The 17761-nt window shown below is 43.0% G+C and overlaps 1 long non-coding RNA gene across 1 annotated transcript; it reads right to left on the reverse strand.

Annotated features, from left to right (window-relative positions):
- Positions 1-1880: 1880 nt before the first annotated feature.
- Positions 1881-5576, reverse strand: LOC310679147. The gene is made up of 2 exons (XR_014512136.1): positions 5479-5576; positions 1881-2062 (listed from the first exon to the last, which is right to left on the reverse strand). It is a non-coding gene; the product is annotated as an uncharacterized lncRNA (long non-coding RNA).
- Positions 5577-17761: the final 12185 nt, after the last annotated feature.

Consider the following 17761-nt stretch of genomic DNA (forward strand, 5'->3'; position numbering starts at 1 on the left):
CCTGGCAGAGACACATGCCCAACTGACATGCTCCCTCCCTCCTGGTTAATCGTTCGGAAGCTTCAAAAGCTTTCTTCTGCCCAAACATCACAGCGACCGACACTGACACACTTAGGGATCTGCAGAGTCTTCGCAGTTGCGTAACAGACCTCAGCAACTCAGCATTTTGGCTAATCTACTTTATTTACATATAAACACACACGGAGCACTGCAACATGACTCCCCCTCTCTCTCTAGCATCAGACAGCAAAGAGAAAAAGAACAAAGGACAATAGTCCCACTTCATGGAACACAATAACACAAACATCCTGTCTCCGTCACTTCCCACTCTGTGGAGTCAAAACATATACCGTCATGTGAAAGACAACAATCCTATTACTGCATAGATCAGGAATTCTAACAGATGGAACTAGGATTTCAAAATCTCTGGATTTCACCAGGTTGGGGAAAGCTAATGTAGATCTATAGAATATCAAGTTCCTATGAAAACAGGAAGGATATGTAAATAAACAGATCCCTATATGTTTCTGTGTTGGTAAATGGCAGTGACGCTGTCTTCCACTGCACTCTTATATTATTGCCCTTTCTCTCAGTTTCAGACAAGGATGGGAAGCCAGCTATTTAAAAGTAGTCTAACATTGGTCCAACACAATCTTGTTCATTGGGCATGCAGGAATTCACAGGCCTAAGAGAGAGTTCCTGGTCGTCAGAATGAAAGTCCTCGGGCGGAAGGAGCCTTTATTGTAGAGAAAAGTGCAGGGAACAAAACAGGCACGCTTTTCACACTGAAAAGTTCCCAGTTAATGACAGCATAGCAGGAATATCAGGTGGAGAAGAGCACCGTCCTGTTGAGTACTTAGCATAATGGTTCATCGGCCCTCTTATTATCCCTGGGGAATCTTCAACAAGTTTATTGTGGAAAGCTCAAGAAGACAAAGTTTGAGATCCACTGAGCTAGAGCACTCGGCAATTAGGTATCTATTACGCACAGTAAGCAATCACTCATTTCCTAGAACAGATTTGCATATTTTACAGCACGCCCCTCTCCAAAAAAAGGAGGAAAGATTGCATTTATAGTATTTTTAACACAGAACACAAAAAAATACTATTAATTGATTGTGATAGAACAGGCCTTCTCTGTAACTGTGCCCAGACTCTGGAACAAGGGAGTTTCATCTAGACCCCTCACTGATGGCCATCAGTTGTTAACTAGCTAACATTTTGCCTTTCATTTTTGAATTAGTTGTTTTTTATTGTGTATTTTATAGAATCATAGAATTGTAGCGTTGGAAGGGATCCTGAGCGTCATCTAGTCCAATTCCCTGCAACGCAGGAATCTCAGCTAAACCATCCACGGCAGATGGCTATCCAACCTCACCATTATAACTGTGCCACAGTGGTTCTCACACTACTCAACAAATGTGACGGCAGACCAGGGCCCAGAATATACAAGGAGTGGGGCTCAGTAGCAGCAACTGTGTGTTAATAATGAACACAGTTTCGAAGATGTATTTATTTATTTGGTATGGTTGCAATCAGGAAAATTACTGAGTAATGCCCTAAAATGATCCTGTTGTCCTCCGAATTTGAGATAAGAAGTGTCCCGATTGCAGCTAATTCTGTTGTCCCATAGTAAGTTGGAGGAAACATTATGCTCGACTGATTTGTGCGGGGGAAAGGCTTAGTGCCAGGTCAGAAGCTGCCAGAGGCCACATAAAGCAACAACGGTGCCATTTGAGGAAAATATGCTCTATCTGTATAAAATTGTCTTTTCATGATTCCTGCCAAAAGGATGGGGGAAGGGGGGGGGGAAGTCTTCATATTGAAAACCAATCCCTGTTTTCAGAACATGGCACTTTAAAAGCAAAATCATGAGGGCCTTTTTAAAATTGCAAACATCTATTAGGATCCTTTCTTCTCAAAACCACCGTATTGTATGAAATGGAGTGCAGATCTGTTGGCATCTCAAGGAAATACAAGAGGTTCGCATCTTTCAGGCAGGTTAGGTTTTGAAAGCTTGCTCAGCTGCATGGGGATACACTGCACTGAAAGTCAGTAAGTTCTGTAAGACATAAGAATAAGAATAAGAATAAATTTATTTATATCCTGCCCATCTGACTGGGTTTCCCCAGCCACTCTGGGCGGCTCCCAACAGAATATTAAAAACACAATAAAAGATCAAACATTAAAAACTCCCCTGAACAGGGCTGCCTTCAGATGTCTTCTAAAAGTCAGAAAGTTGTTTATTTCCTTGACCTCTGATGGGAGGGCATTCCACAGGGTGGGCGCCACTACCGAGAAGGCCCACTGCCTGGTTCCCTGTAACTTCACTTCTCGCAGTGAGGGAACCAGCAGAAGGTCCTCGGAGCTGGACCTCAGTGTCTGGGTTGAACGATGGGGGTGGAGACACTCTTTCAGGTATACTGGGCCAAGGCATCACATCAACATCGTCTCAAATTAAGCCCTGAGTTCCGGGCAATGACTGTTTACCAAAACCCCAAGGAGAGCCTCAGTGCCATGACTGGGTCTAAAGCCTCACTGGCAGCTGCCGGGAAGATCCCAGCAACCAGATGCAGGCTAAAGCTACCAACATCAATACCTTTCCCTACAGAGAAGGTTGTCATGCAGGGGAAACCATAATGGTGCCCTCCAGAAGTTGTTGGACTACAACAGGGGTCAGCAAACCTTTTCAGCAGGGGGCCGGTCCACTGTCCCTCAGACCTTGTGGGGGGCCAGACTATATTGGGGGGGATGAATGAATTCCTATGCCCCACAAATAACCCAGAGATGCATTTTAAATAAAATGACACATTCTACTCATCTAAAAACACACTGATTCCGTCTGCGGGCTGGATTTAGAAGGCAATTGGGCCGGATCCAGCCCCCAGGCCTTAGTTTGCCTACCTATGGACTACAACTTCCATTATCCCTGACCATTGGCCATGCTGATTGGTGCTGATGGGACGTGGTCCAGCAACTATGGGAAGATGTCGCATTGGCTACTCCTCTTGCAGTGAGTGGTGGGTGGGACAAGCTATGGTGCTTTCATGCACTGGGAATAGGTCCCAAACGGCAGTGTTCTCAGATCAAGCAAAGAGAAACCGTCCCACAGGATTAAAAGACTAAGAGAGATGCAGCAGGAGACAGAAGGAGAACAAACCATATGAACGCTCTTGAATCTAATTGTGTTGCTGAGATGGCTCTGATCCTCTGGGTCTTCAATCAGGAACCCCTGGTTTTCTCACCATTTATACAATGACGTGATCTATCTCGTAGTCCGAATGGTCCAGATTCAGTCTAGAGCTGTACTGAATAGTCTCCAAGCTCAATATTGGGTTAGCAGCTTCTCATTTTGGTAGGTAGAAATGCTCACACAAATAATCACCCTTTGAGCATCATCACTTAACCCTAACTGTTAATTATGTTGCTTTGAATGTATACTTTATATTTGACTTTCTTGAGTAATGTTTTGTTCTGGATTGTTTTCATTGATGTTTTAATGTAGGTTGTAAACCGCTTTGAGATTCTTCCCTTTTAAAAATATGAAGCGGTATGGAAATGAAATTAACAACAACAACAACAGTTGGTGTCTCGATACCAATCTTGGTAACTGGATTCTCAAAAACAACCAGAGACCATGCACTGAAGGAGATGATGTCACAATCCCACACAGCCAATCCCAATTTGGCTAACTAATGATGTCATCACTCAAGATAAGGAAGAGGAATTCATATGGAGGGCGATATAAGTGAAACATTTTCCCAAAGTGTGCTGAGGGACGGAAAATCGAGTGCTTTTCCTTTTTACGTTGCGGTTCAACCAGAGTCTAGCCTGGAAAGTTACTTCTTGCCCTCTCCCTTCCCCATCTTTCATATGACAGGTAGAATTGTTACTTTCAGTACCAAGCCACTGAAATGGGATTTTTAAAAGTATCAATTCTTCCATTCGGAACACTCACATTCTAGATAATTTCCAGCGCCTTTTCAATAAAAGAAATCTGGGTATAATTGCGCTGACCTTTGGATTAATAGCCCTCCCTCTTCCCTGTCATTCTAATAGAGAGTTTGGGGAGATGCAAGGAGGGCTCATCTGGAAGTGATAGAATTTCTGCCTTTGCTTTTCCCCTTCAGGCACTAATGGGTTTTTGTCAGTCCCTCTTTACTCAGTGTATGACACATGTAGCCATTCCACTTAGTTGTCCATTAACTTCTTCAAGGGGTTACTTTGTTCTTGCTATAATACTCCGAGTTGAGTTCAAGCTGCAGAGATTAAATTTCTACAAATCCTTTGCTTATAAAGGTGCTGTTTTCAATCGTCAGTAATGTTTATCGGAGTGCAACCGTATCCATTAGTAATTAAAACAGGCTGTTTCAGCAAATACAAAAGGTCACACGGGCCTGTAGATCAACAGACTTGTTTTACTGTCGGAGTTTCTTTGGGTATTGCTGCCTGATGGTTTGTTGTTTTTCTTCAAATCATCTATTTATCTAAGTAACAAGTGTGGAAAATCAGCAGACTTGAGCAACTCAATAGGTGGTATGAAGCCCAAAGCAACAATAAGGCTCTGTATGTTGTTTCCATAACTCCCCACACTTCACACGGAAGTGGAGAAGTAATTTGTTCATTTACCTTGAGGTTTGGCGATCAAGGCATAAACAACAGGAGGAATGCATTTTCCATTAGGTAAAAGGGGACACCTGTCGTTCTGGGTGATCTTTAAACATGGCTGTATTATACCGGATAAATATTTCCCATTAAAGGGCAAGGGAGCTTCCATAGAATAGAAATTTATCTCCTCCCAACAAGAAAGAAAGAAAGAAAGAAAGAAAGAAAGAAAGAAAGAAAGAAAGAAAGAAAGAAAGAAAGAAAGAAAGTACTCTACTGAAAAGATATGAGTATAATTGCAGACCTTTGAATTAATAGTCCTCCTTTTCCCCTGTCATTTCAGTCACTTCTGTCATTTCCAATCAAATATGTATAGCCTAGGGGCTGTGCACCCACCCTTTAGACCTTGCCAACCCCACTTTGAGCTCACCCAAACCACCCCCTTCCGTTACACCTTGCCCAAACCACCACCACTTACCTCTCACCCAAACCACCCCACTGTCCTTACAGCTCACCCAGATTACCACCACCTCTGCTCCTACAGCTTGCTCCCAAACCAATCACCTTAGACCTCCTCCTGTCTGCTATTCATATTGACCACCTCACACCTGTGTCACTGCTTCAGTCTCAGTGGTGGAGGGCAAGGAGGAGGAAAGCAGGGGGTAGTGACAGCAGAGCATGATGATTGATGGGGGACTGTCCTGGACTACCCTTGCTTTTCCTCTGTGGCTCACTTGGGTCAGCCACCCACCCATGCTGCTCACCTGGGCTACCTGCTGACTTGCTCACCTGCCTGCCTGGGCCATCTGCCCCACCCACTCACCTAGGTCACCCACTTACTCACCTGCCTGGGCTGCTGGCCTGTTTGCTTACCTGCTCTCCTGGGCCATTGTGTTGCCTGCATGCCTGTCTTTCTCCATCCATCTCTGTCCTCCTCACTCATTGCTGTGATGGGCCAGCAGCAGGTGAGCAGCTCTCAGAATTGTTTTGTCACACTGCATTATGCAGTGGCATCTTTTGGCAACTACACAAACTACTGATATGTGATGACACTCTTACATTTTTATTAAATACAGTGGTACCTCGGGTTGCATACGCTTCAGGTTACATATGCTTCAGGTTACATACGCTTCAGGTTACAGACTCTGCTAACCCAGAAATAGTACCTCGGGTTAAGAACTTTGCTTCAGGATGAGAACAGAAATCACGGGGCGGCAGCGCAGCAGCAGCGGGAGGCCCCATTAGCTAAAGTGGTGCTTTAGGTTAAGAACAGTTTCAGGTTAAGAACGGACCTCCAGAACGAATTAAGTACATAACCAGAGGTACCACTGTAGTAAGATAGTGGTTTTGACATAAACAAAAACAGTCACATGCTTCTACATTGTTTTCCCTTAAGGTTCTTATTTATTTTGCACTGTACAATAGTTATATATTTTTAAGGTAACAAAACCACGTACCAAGGCTTTCTTGAAAAATTGAATGATCACCCTTTTATACGATTCCACAAGAATGCAGCAATGGTAGCTTTGCCCTTCAATGTGAAACCATTTTTTCCACAAACATTTACATCACAGAATCCAGACACTGGAAAACTGCAGCACTTTGTCATATGCGAAGTTCTATAAACTCTAACTTTCAAAATCATATTCAATTTGTGTTGCTTATTGATTTCTTTTAGGAATACATTTCATTGATGTATATAGCACCTCAAACACACACACAAAATATTTATGCAAGGAAGACTAGAAAGATATGCTTCTGTATTTGTCTAGTTTAATTATTGGACTTGGCTGCTGATGTCACCAAAATTCCTAATTTCCTGGTTTGTAATGCTCAGCTATGTTCTGGATCAAGCACCAGTTCCGGAAGGAGCTTGGACTACTACTTGTATACTTGACTTTGCACATCTTGGTTATTAAGAAAGAGCCAGAGGGGATTGATTTGGTGGGTCCAAGAGGTGCTGGGTGCTCCTTTGCAAGAGGGTATGGTGTCAACTGCCTTTAGGAGGTCAGTTGTGTGGCCATTCCTTAAGAAGCTCTCTTTGGAGCAGAAGATTGTAATAACTGTCACCCAGTCACTAATATACCCTTTGGGGGTAAAGGTGATTAAGAGAGAGGGTAATTAAATTCAGGATAAAGCGAATTAGCTAGATCCAGTGCTGTCTGGGTTCAGACTGGATCGGCTCTGTAGGATGGGCGTTGGGGGCGCAGTGATATAGGGGTTCCACTTCTACCTGCAGAGTTAGGGTCAGGCAGAAGCATTGGGTTGGAGGTATCTGCTTATATCCCTGGTGGTTGTGCTGTGGTATCCTGCAAGGCTCCTTCCAGTACCTCATGCTCCTTAATATCTATGTGAATCTGTGGGGTGAATCTGTTTGGAATGAAGTGTCATCCGTTTGCTGAAGACACTCAGCTCTAGTCCTTCATACCATCCGAGTCAGGTGAAGCTGTACACATACCTGGATTCAGCAATGGGCTGGGTACGGGCCAAGGAGGCTAAATTCTGACAAGCACAGTGGGTGAGTGGCTCCATATCTAGGACTTAGCATCCAGCATTGTCACTGGAGCCCCAGGTGGCCTCATTATTTATACTACCTTCAACTCATTTTCCTTCTATGGCTGGGCCTGGACAAAGATAATGTTGCAGTAATCTTTGCTCCAGTAGCCTCTTAACTGGATACTGTAAGGCATTGCATGTGGACCTACCATTGAAGATGGAAATTTAGTAGAGAATATGGCCGGCAGAGAATTGTCCACAAAACACCAGCAGAGATTAAATTATCCCTGTTGCATTGACCTTACAAGAGCAACAACTTCTCATGCAAGAAAATCACCAAAGCTATCCTCCTGAAATTTGGCAGGATTCATGCTCTCAGAAGAGATGAGCTTGCCTGCAAATTTCATCTGATGCTAACCAAAAATTATTAATTTTTGAGATCATTCTTTGTGGGTGTGGGTGGGTCATATTTTAGAGGTGTCCACCACAAAATCCCCTGGACCTGTTTGCCTGAAATATGACGACTTTTATCCACTCTGGAGGGATACCATGCCTGTAAATTTCATGTACTTTGGTCAAAAAGGGGGAAAGGTGATATCCATTTTTTTAAAATTTCCCAATAGTGAATGTGGGGGCAAGAAAGCAAATTGCCTCAGACATTCAAGTTGAATTGGGCAGGCTTTGAATTGGTCCAAGCAAAAAAAATAATAAAAAAAAATTCAAAGCACCAAAGTGGTCTTTGAACTAACTCTTGTGGTTTGTTCACACCCCTAGAATCTGCAAATCATTTGCCTGTGGAAACATGCACAGCTCTTTGATGTGAATCCCTTATCTTTGATGAGGGATTTCTGTATAGCTATGTGACCCAGCCCTACCCACTGAAGTTGCTTGGCAAGTCCCCTCTCTTCCTGTGTCAATCTCTTCTCTTGATGGTTTCTTGCCACAGCAACAAACCGATGCAAGACCACACAGGTGCACAACAACACCTGCACACAAGTGCCAACATTACAAGCTGGGAAAGAACACTTGGGGAACAGATGAGCTTGTTCTGAACTCTTGCCAACAAAACTCATAAACAGTCATACCAAGCCAATCCCGAGTGAAGCTAAGGGAAGTTCACCCTTCACTAACAGTGGCACAACCCTGGCATATAAGAATGTTGGCAAAGCTCAGCTCCCAACTCAAAAGACAGGAGGTACCTGGAACAGAGGAGGCAACCAACCACCGTCTGGTGCCGGGATGCTGAGACTGAGTGCAATGGAAATTAGAGTCTTATAGCAGTTCCATATGTATCTTTTCTCCTCACTCCACCCCCACTTTCTTCCCACACCTTCTGGCATTATCTCTTTTGTCGGGGCTGGGTTGGGAGAAAGAAGCAGCCAATGGTTGAAAGATGCTTCTGTACAGGCAGGTAACCTGATTGCCATCCTTCATTGGCCAGCTACTTCCTTTTCCCAGCCACAACTGAGCAGTCAACGAGGAAAATGGAAAGCTATTGCCTGTGGCTCCTCCAGTTGTTTCAACCCAAAGCAACTGAGGGGATTTGCACCACAGGCCTTGGAAGCAGGGAGGCACAGAACATTGCCACATCTTCCTGAATCACAGTGACAACTATTCGGACCATGGCAAGCACCTGCACATCACCCTCTGCTTATGGAGATCTTGGAGGACATGAATGCAGAAAGCTTAAGTCATAAAGCGTGTTCTCCCTAAAATGAGAGCACGTGTTGCAGTGGGGTCTCCTGGGCCACCCCTCTGTTGCCAGGTCAGGGTTGCTAAGTTGACCTCTGTCAATGATTGGTTGACTGGGTTGCTGGGGGAATTTCATGTTGCAGTTTTGTGAGTGGGATCTAACATGTTTAAATTCTGGGCATGCAGCTTTTTTGCTGTGTGCACCGGATCACCCGCCCACCCGCCCTCAGTTTAATGGTTTTCATGTTGACCTTGCTATGCTTGTCATGGAGTCGTCTGCCTTTGGGGCAGGGGCTTGGTAGGAATTTTGACCAGTTGGCTGATTGACCGGGCCTGCGTAGCAAATTGTCACAACTTGTAAGGTTGTGGCTAGGCATTGGTTACCAAATTGGCTGGAGGAGGGGTAAGGATAGGCTGGGCCTGCCCCTCCAATGCTGCTGCGGAAGGGAATTCCGTTAAAGGAATCCAGGGGCTTGCCACGATTTTGTCCAAATCCCTGGAATGGAGCTAGGGCCGGCAAGCCCTGGGGAGCATGCCGATGAGTGATGAGGGACTGTGACTCAGCTCCGTTGCTCCCCAATATTGTTTTCCCTTACTGGCTTCCGAGGGAGATCGGAAGTAGTTCTGGTCCCAGGTGGGGGGGGGGGGACAAATAGTCTTAACCAGTGCCTAAACAACCACTCACAGTTATGTATTTTAATAAAGTTGTGGCCAAAATTATGCCAAAAACCTTAAACAAAAATTATCTGTGAGTTGTGAGTTATTTGGGGGGTGGCTTGGGGACCTCAACACGCAATGATTAGAGGAAAGCAGAGGTCATTTCCTTCCCACATTTCTGCAAATATTCTGTATTGGGGTGGGGCATAGACCAGTAGCTACTGCTAGATATCCAGGTGATTTGCAGGTCAGCAAGGTTTTCCAATTCCCAGTTTCTTAACCACGGTGGCAACAAAATGATTCTTGGCAGCCCCCTGTCCTCAAAAAAAAAAGTATACTTCTGAAATGAAGCAAGTTGGGTGACCCTACTGCTGAAAAACTCACATTGCAGCTCTGCCCCACTGAGCGAGCTGCTTCTGGATGTTCTCATTGTTTTTACTAGTTTTACTGTTGGGTTTTATGAATTTATATTTGCACTTGGTTGAAAACCACTTTGAGGGGCAACTCTAAAGTCTAAAAGCTTTTAAAATAAACAAATAAAATGACAAATAGTTGGCTGTGAATGAAATTCTGCTACGCCACAGATGTCCCTGTTTCTCCACCCCATTCCATCACATCGGTCTCATTTCTAAGGTGCTCTGTCATTTAATCCTGAATATGTAGTGATTTTGGGGGGAGGCGTTGCCTGACAGGTTCAGGGACCCAGGAGACAGGGCAACCAAGCTGGTTGTAATTTACAGATTTTAGACTCCTAACCCTTGTCATTAGTTGCTACTCTAAAAAAAAACACAGATCAGAATTCTATTTCTTTACACTTCTAGAAGTAATGTACAAAAAATGCCTTAAATGTGAAAATACTGGTGGGGATGAATCTACCATCATTTTTCTTCCAATGTCTTTCTACATCAGCAAATACTCCAATTATTTTTTAACTAGATCTACATATCTTCATATTTTATGTTGTTCCCAGTTATCAATGTCAGTAAGCCTTTCTTAAAGTGACACTACTAATGCGATTGGCAGTGTTCCAGGTCCTTGCAAGATTTTGTATCTTAAAGGGGTGAAAGAATATAAAAAAAGTTATCTCATGTTTCAATTGTCTCCTCTACTTTTCTAGCTATAGAAATGCTTTGTAAAGAGGGTTTTACTATATGCTTCCTCTATATTCCTCCACAGTGGGAGTGAAGGTGGGTAGTATCATTAAACCAGCCAATGATCCAGGTTATTCTACTAGCAGAACAATATAGTTTGATGCAACTGTAAGGTTGCCATTCTTTGCCAGCTCCTGCACAGTATTTCATTTTATTCTGCCATTCTTTTTATTCTCAAAGACGCTCGTCCCCGTCTTTCACCATTTATCCAGTTTTCAGATATGATCTGGAATAATTTAGAATAAGAAGTTAAATTCTTCCCTTAGTGATCCTTCATAAAGCAGATAGCCTACTCAAAAAAGATAGGCACAGGTCCTGCTTTGATACCCTCCTTGAACATCTAGATTTATGGTTCAAAGGTATGTTGGCATAAGTCCTTAAAAAAAGAAAACCTACCTCTGTAGAAAGAATCTGATATTTTATTGAAATAGCTTCCCATGAATTCTTAAAGACTTTGACCCTGATCCAGCAGAAATGAAGCATCATGACGAAGGCAGAAATCAGCTACAGAGTTTCCTAGGTCTAAGGTCCTCTGAAGTCAATGGGACTTGCTATTTTTGAGTAGACTTGTACAGTGGAACCTCGACTGACGTATGGCTCTACTTATGTACGATTCCAGTTACGACCTTCAGTAGATGCCTCGACTTATGAACTTTCCTCTAGATATGAGCAGAGGCCTTGCCAGCAGCTCACCCGGTAAGCTGTGGGGCAGCGCTGAGGCCTCTGCTGCCAGGGAGAGAGCCCACATCCACCCCCGAAGCTGTGAAAGAGGTGCCACCCGCAAGAGGCACAGCAGGTCCACTGCAGCCCCAAACCCCGCCAAGGAACTAACCTGAGGAAGTCCAGAGAAGAACCTGGCCTGGCAAGAAAAAAAAGTGACCCTGGCCGAAGTGAATCAGCTCTTTACTGACCCTTGCCCCACCCCCAGCTTGTAGCCAGGTAAGCCCACCCACCCTCAGTGCACGTAAGAAAAAAAAAGAAAATTTCATCTACAGTACTGTCTTATTTATTTTATAGTACAGTACATTGATTATTGCCTTCATTTTATGGATCTATGGTCTCGTTAGACAGTAAAATCCGTGTTAAATTGCTGTTTTAGGGGGTGTTTTTCATTCTCTAGAATGGATCAATTCACTTTTCCATTACTTTCTATGGGAAAGTGCACCTCTACTTATGTACATTTCAAGTTATGACGGGACCTCCGGAATGGATTGTGGTTGTAAATAGAGGTTGTAATCCCATGTATACGGACTCAAGAACGACTCCCATTATTCTCACTGGAACCCACTTCAAAGTGGACACACATCCATTGGCAATCACTCACGGTTGAGTAAGATTGTCTTCCATGAACGCAGTCTAAGTGATCTGTGGAGGCCAGTTCTGGATCCACATATCCTTCCACAGGGGGAACATAGGTTTCCGGGTGGGAGTTGATCACGGTGAGGATTTGCCAAATGTGTCTTCCTCTTAGCATGTTTCTCCCTTTCGTCCAGAATTTGTGCTTCTTCAAAATCCATTACACCTTCGGTAGATGCTACTCTCCAATTGGAGCACTTGCTGGCCAGTTTTTCCCAATTACTGGTTCTTATACTGCTTTTTTTTTTTTTAAGATTTGCCTTGAGAGTGTCTTTAAACCTCTTTTGTTGTCCACCAGTATTTCACTTTCCATTCTTAAGTTGGGAATAGAGTAGCTGCTTTGGAAGATGATGATCAGGCATCTAAACAACATGACCAGTCCAGCGAAGTTGATGTTGAAGAATCATTGCTTTGACAGTGGTGATCTTTGCTTCTTCCAGTACACTGAAGTTAGTTTGCCTGTCTTGCCAAGTGATGTGTAAAAAAGACACCATTGCTGTAATCTTGAACACGCATAGGATGGGGCTGAACATCCCATTGAAAGTGTTAACCTAACTTAAGTCTCGTTGATGGTGATTTGATGCACTCAAAACTGACTTGAGGTTCACATTTTCTGCATCCTCTTTCTTATTCAGTCCTATGTTTCTCCTTATGTGCTGATAACGATCCAAACTCCTACTTCACTTTCACAAATTCTGCAGTATAAGATAATGGATTTGACAAAGATAAAACCACTGGCATCTGCATGAAAGCTTAATTTTTATTACCAGTCCTTGCTTGTTATTCCTCAGATGTCTTATGGTTCTCCCTTATAAGGTGCCACAAATGGCTTCAACCAAAGGGCATAGAAAAGAGAGTGGGCATCTTCCAATGATACCAAGTTTTTATCTGCTCAGACTTTTGTTTTGAGTTATGATAATGAGGTGGAGGAGGATCACGTTAAGGGAAATCGCCACCAGAAAGAGAGAGTTCATAGCCAGAATGGGTCATATTCGGGTTAAAAGGCAAATTTGCAAGATGAATTACACACACCCAACAAAAAATGTCAGAAATACATCGAATCATTAAAATGGCTCAGTTAACCTTAATGTTAGTTAACATTAAGAGATCTGGGTAATATGAGATTTACTGCTGCAAAGTGGAGAATGCAAACAAAAAGAGAGTAAAGGCAAGCATGGAGCTGGCCGTATATCTAGTGTGGAATAATAAAGAATTAGCTAGGAATTGGATCTACTGTATGAAAAGAATATCTGTAACTGCAATATATGTGCAACTGTATATGGCAGAGCTGGAATTTTCGCCGACATCCTGCCGTTACAGTAAAATGCAATATAAAAAGCTGATAGGACATTACATGTAATACTATCCATAGGAAGCCCTGTTAGCCGAAAACTGGAACCTTATGCTCTATTAAACGTAGATCATCTCCCAAATGCTGCGAACAAATGTTATATCTCATATGAAACGGAGCAAGCATAAAATGCTCAGAGAAACAACAAAGAGAGATGATTGTAACCAATCTGTGACTAAACTTGTAGCTGGGAAGCGTTTCTGCTGATTACACCATGTCTGCATAAATTATAATTCTTTTTAAGAATGTCAGGAGAGAAGCCTGTTCTCAAAACCGATCTTAGGTATACCATATGGCTGAGACAAACCTACCTGTCCCATTCTTTTCCAGAAGATCAAAAAGCATCTCCCATTTTCAGCAGGGTTTTTGGGCTCCTTGCAAACACATTCATACTGCTGGCATGCCATTCTTCTGAATGAATCATAGAATCATAGAGTTGGAAGAGACCACAAGGGCCATCGAGTCCAACCCCCTACCAAGCAGGAAACACCATCAGAGCACTCCTGACATGTGGTTGTCAAGCCTCTGCTTAAAGACCTCCAAAGAAGGAGACTCCACCACACTCCTTGGCAGCAAATTCCACTGTCGAACGGCTCTTACTGTCAGGAAGTTCTTCCTAATGTTTAGGTGGAATCTTCTTTCTTGTAGTTTGGATCCATTGCTCCGTGTCTGCTTCTCTGGAGCAGCAGAAAACAACCTTTTCCCTTCTCCTGCTTTGCCCTTCCAGTCCCTGGCCTCGTTTGCCCATGTCCCTGTTCAATTGCATTTGCCATGGCAGCAGTGGGAGAACCTATGATCTTTCAGATGCTATTGGGCTACAACTCCCGGCATTCCAAGGCCATTTGCCATGAAATCAGAAAAGAAATGAGTGATGTCCAACTCAGTCATGCTGGGATTAGACCCATTCCATTGATTTCAACCAATCAACTTGCAGTTTGGCTAACACTGGAGATCACCAGTGCAGCCTGTTACATGGCAAAATACATTGTAGATCAACATTCTGCATAGATTAATGCACCTAAGTTTAAATACCATCCAACTGTGATTTATTTACGATCTCTATAATTTCAGGATTTTTTTAAAAAAAATAAAAATAAACCAAAAGCAACACCTTTCCATATGGCCAATTAGGAGCACCATAAAAATGCAGCAAATATATGATGCTGTATTGAACATCTGTGTTGGTTATCCCATGGGAATTTTAATAAAGGACCAAATAGCATATTGATGTTAATTTTACGATACCGGGACTTTAAATAAAAAATCCCAAAATAAATAGCATCCATTAAACTGATCATACTGTTGTAACTCAAATTGTGTTTATTATGCTAATGGAACATGAAATTAAGAAAAAGACCTTTATGCCAGTGGAATTAATTAATGAGCTTTATGAAGGCATTGGGATGTAATTTATTTCTAGATAAGTAAGTCTAATTTGCAGTTCCATGGGTCTCTGCAATGCTGATTGTAATAGTTATTCCTGCAGATGTGCTGCTCACAGCATGCCTTTCCATTAGAACTGAACACCTCATTATATAAACTGTACCTAATTAAACATAATACAGTGGTGACTTGTTAAACTGGCCTTTTTAAGTCAGCAGCTGCTTAAGCCAATAACACTGTACACAAGATTTATATCATCCACCATATAATACTGATATTAAAATATACTGCCCAAGGGATTGATAAGTAATTTACTGCTATGCAACAGGTATGCTTCAGATTCACTGATAACAGATTAAGAGCCTGCAATTCTATAAAAATCAACATGAACTCGAGTCCCCTTGCTGCTCTTAATAATTATCAGTGCCTTTTTTAAGAGCCACATTGTATTTATTAACAGGCAGTTACAAGTTATTATAATATTGAAAGAATCTGTGACAATCTATTGATTGTATCACACTTTTTAACTTTAGTCAACAGTTTCCAGAAGATTTTGATTTAGAGCAGAACTGGCGGAGGAAGAGGAGTGCGGGGGGAGCGCACTGCCCCCGGTAGCGCGATCCCAGTGGGGTGCCATCATGGCTGCCCCCCCCCCCCACTGCACTATGCCCCTGGGACATGCGCCAGCCCTGCTCCTGCCTGCTCTCCGCCCCCCAGTGCCATGGTGCTTTCCAACTCAGATGTAACAGGCTGGATCCAGACTAAGTTCATTGCACTTTTAGCTTGTCTACACTTCTGCTTGTCCTACCACATTTCCCCTGGGAAAACCTCCTCTTTACTGCTGAATCGGAACAAAGTCACATCAGTCGGTTGTTCCATGGAATGACATTTGCTCCAACTCAGCAGTAAAGAGTGGGTTTTCCTGCAGAAAGTAGTGGGGCAAATGGAAAACCACTTGGACCCATGCCTAGAGAGCATGGGACAAGCGAAAGCTGCTCAGAGCTGAGCTTTCTAGGCAAAGAAGAAGCAGAAGTATGGATAAGACCTTAGATTTCCATTGAAATCGATGAGACTCGTGTCATTGCTCATGATTCCATTGATTATAACAGAAGAGCTTTGGGGAACCTTTAGATATTGCTGGGTTACAATGCCCATCATCCCTGATTCTGATCCTTTCTGGCTGGCTGGGATTGTTGGAAGTTGGAGTCCAACAACATCTGAAGATGTTCTCCATCACTGCAATAGGACCATCATTCAGCTAACTTAGTCTGCATCCAACCCAGTATTACTAAGTTTGTGCAGGAAGTACACTTGATATGAGCAGGCCTAGACCAGACATTTTTAACACCATCTCTGCCATCACAACTACCGCCACCACCAAATTTTCCACCTCTAGCCTCAATGTCTTCCAGGAAGGTCTCCTCCAAAATATTTGTCAGTTCACTGTTTCTAAGGTTGGTAAAACCTCAAGCAGGGGGTGCCACTTTTGGCACAGTAAGTTAGAATGCTCTCCAATATTTCACATATGGCAATGGAACACTCCTACTAAATCAGTGGGTGGGGCAATGGCAGTGCTGTCAGCACCAACACAACCCAGACAGAAATATACCACAGGCAGAAACAGGGATTAAATTTGCATGAAAGCAATTGGCTCGGGATGACAAATCTCATATACTACATGGCAAGTCAAGTGTTCATAATATAGCACAGGTGGCACTGTGGTCTAAAACACTGAGCCTCTTGGGCTTGCTGATCAGAAGGTTGATGGTCCAAATCCTCGTGCCGGTGGTGAGTTCTCGTTGCTCTATTCCAGCTCCTGCCAACCTAGCAGTTCGAAAGCACACCACTGCAAGTAGATAAATAGGTACTGCTGTGGCAGGAAGGTAAACAGTGTTTCTGTAGGCTCTGGCCCTCATCACAGTGTCCTATTGAGCCAGAAGCAGTTTAGTCATGCTGACCAAATGACCCAGAAAGCTGTCTGTGGACAAACACTGACTCCCTCGGCCTGAAAAGGGAGATGAGTGCCGTACTTCATAGTTGCCTTTCATTGGACTTAACCATCCAGGGCTCCTTTACTTTTACCTTACATAATACACACCCATGCCCTCTAATTCATGTCTACCATTTAGAAGATATTTCTCCCATTTCAAATATGAGGAACACAGAGGAACAGCAACAAGTAAACAGCCCATGATCAACCAAGGACTCAATGGTGAAGAATTCTTATGCAAAATTAACAGGAAAGCAATGCATGCTTCTGAGCATTTTTAGAGTATTCTTCCCTCTCACCAACTTAAGTTCCCTTCACATTTAAATTAAGGAACAGGGAGCTTATCACTAAATAACTGCACTGTCTCCCTTCAATATTCACTTAGAATTAAGAAGCAGCGTTTACAGAGAGATGTGGCATTTTTCCACACGGATAGGGAAATACTCCTTTATCTTTCAGAATAAAGTAAAGGCAGCCCCCCACCACCTTTGTTGCCAGCAGTTACAACCAAGGGCTCCTCCTGATGACTAGTTTATTGCACATTCATCCTGACTGGCTTGCACAAAGCTTATGCAGAGGTTAGACTATGTCCCAGCTTTATGGAGCAATCATTCTGATTTGCTTCTAGGGAGGTTGTATGAGCATTCATCATTTTGCTTGCATGGTGCTTACACATCTTCCCATTCATCATTCTTTCCTCACACCCATTTCAGTTTCCCCTGTCACTTTCCTACCTGCAAATAGGCAAAGACACATACATATGTGTGTCAATTACAAGAAATTCACACTAAGATGAAGAAATTGAGGGTAACAGATACTTTTTAGGCATGGTGACATCCAAATGCTTTTCAGCTTAGACAACTGCAGCTAAACCTTTCCACTGATAAATCTGTGCAACTTAAGAGAACCTTTGTACTTCCAAAAAAAGGAACGTTAGATACAAAGTGCATCTACAGGGGAATGTCTCATGCTTCTGTTTTGGATCCGTATTATTTTATTTGAATACCTTAATGCATTTCCCATGAGAGCACAATGAATTATTTGTACAGGGGGTTAAATCAACAGTTGTTTGCTTCCTTT

Source organism: Podarcis tiliguerta, assembly GCF_965153285.1.
Source record: "Podarcis tiliguerta genome assembly, chromosome: 6".
Classification (NCBI taxonomy): Eukaryota; Metazoa; Chordata; class Lepidosauria; order Squamata; family Lacertidae; genus Podarcis; species Podarcis tiliguerta.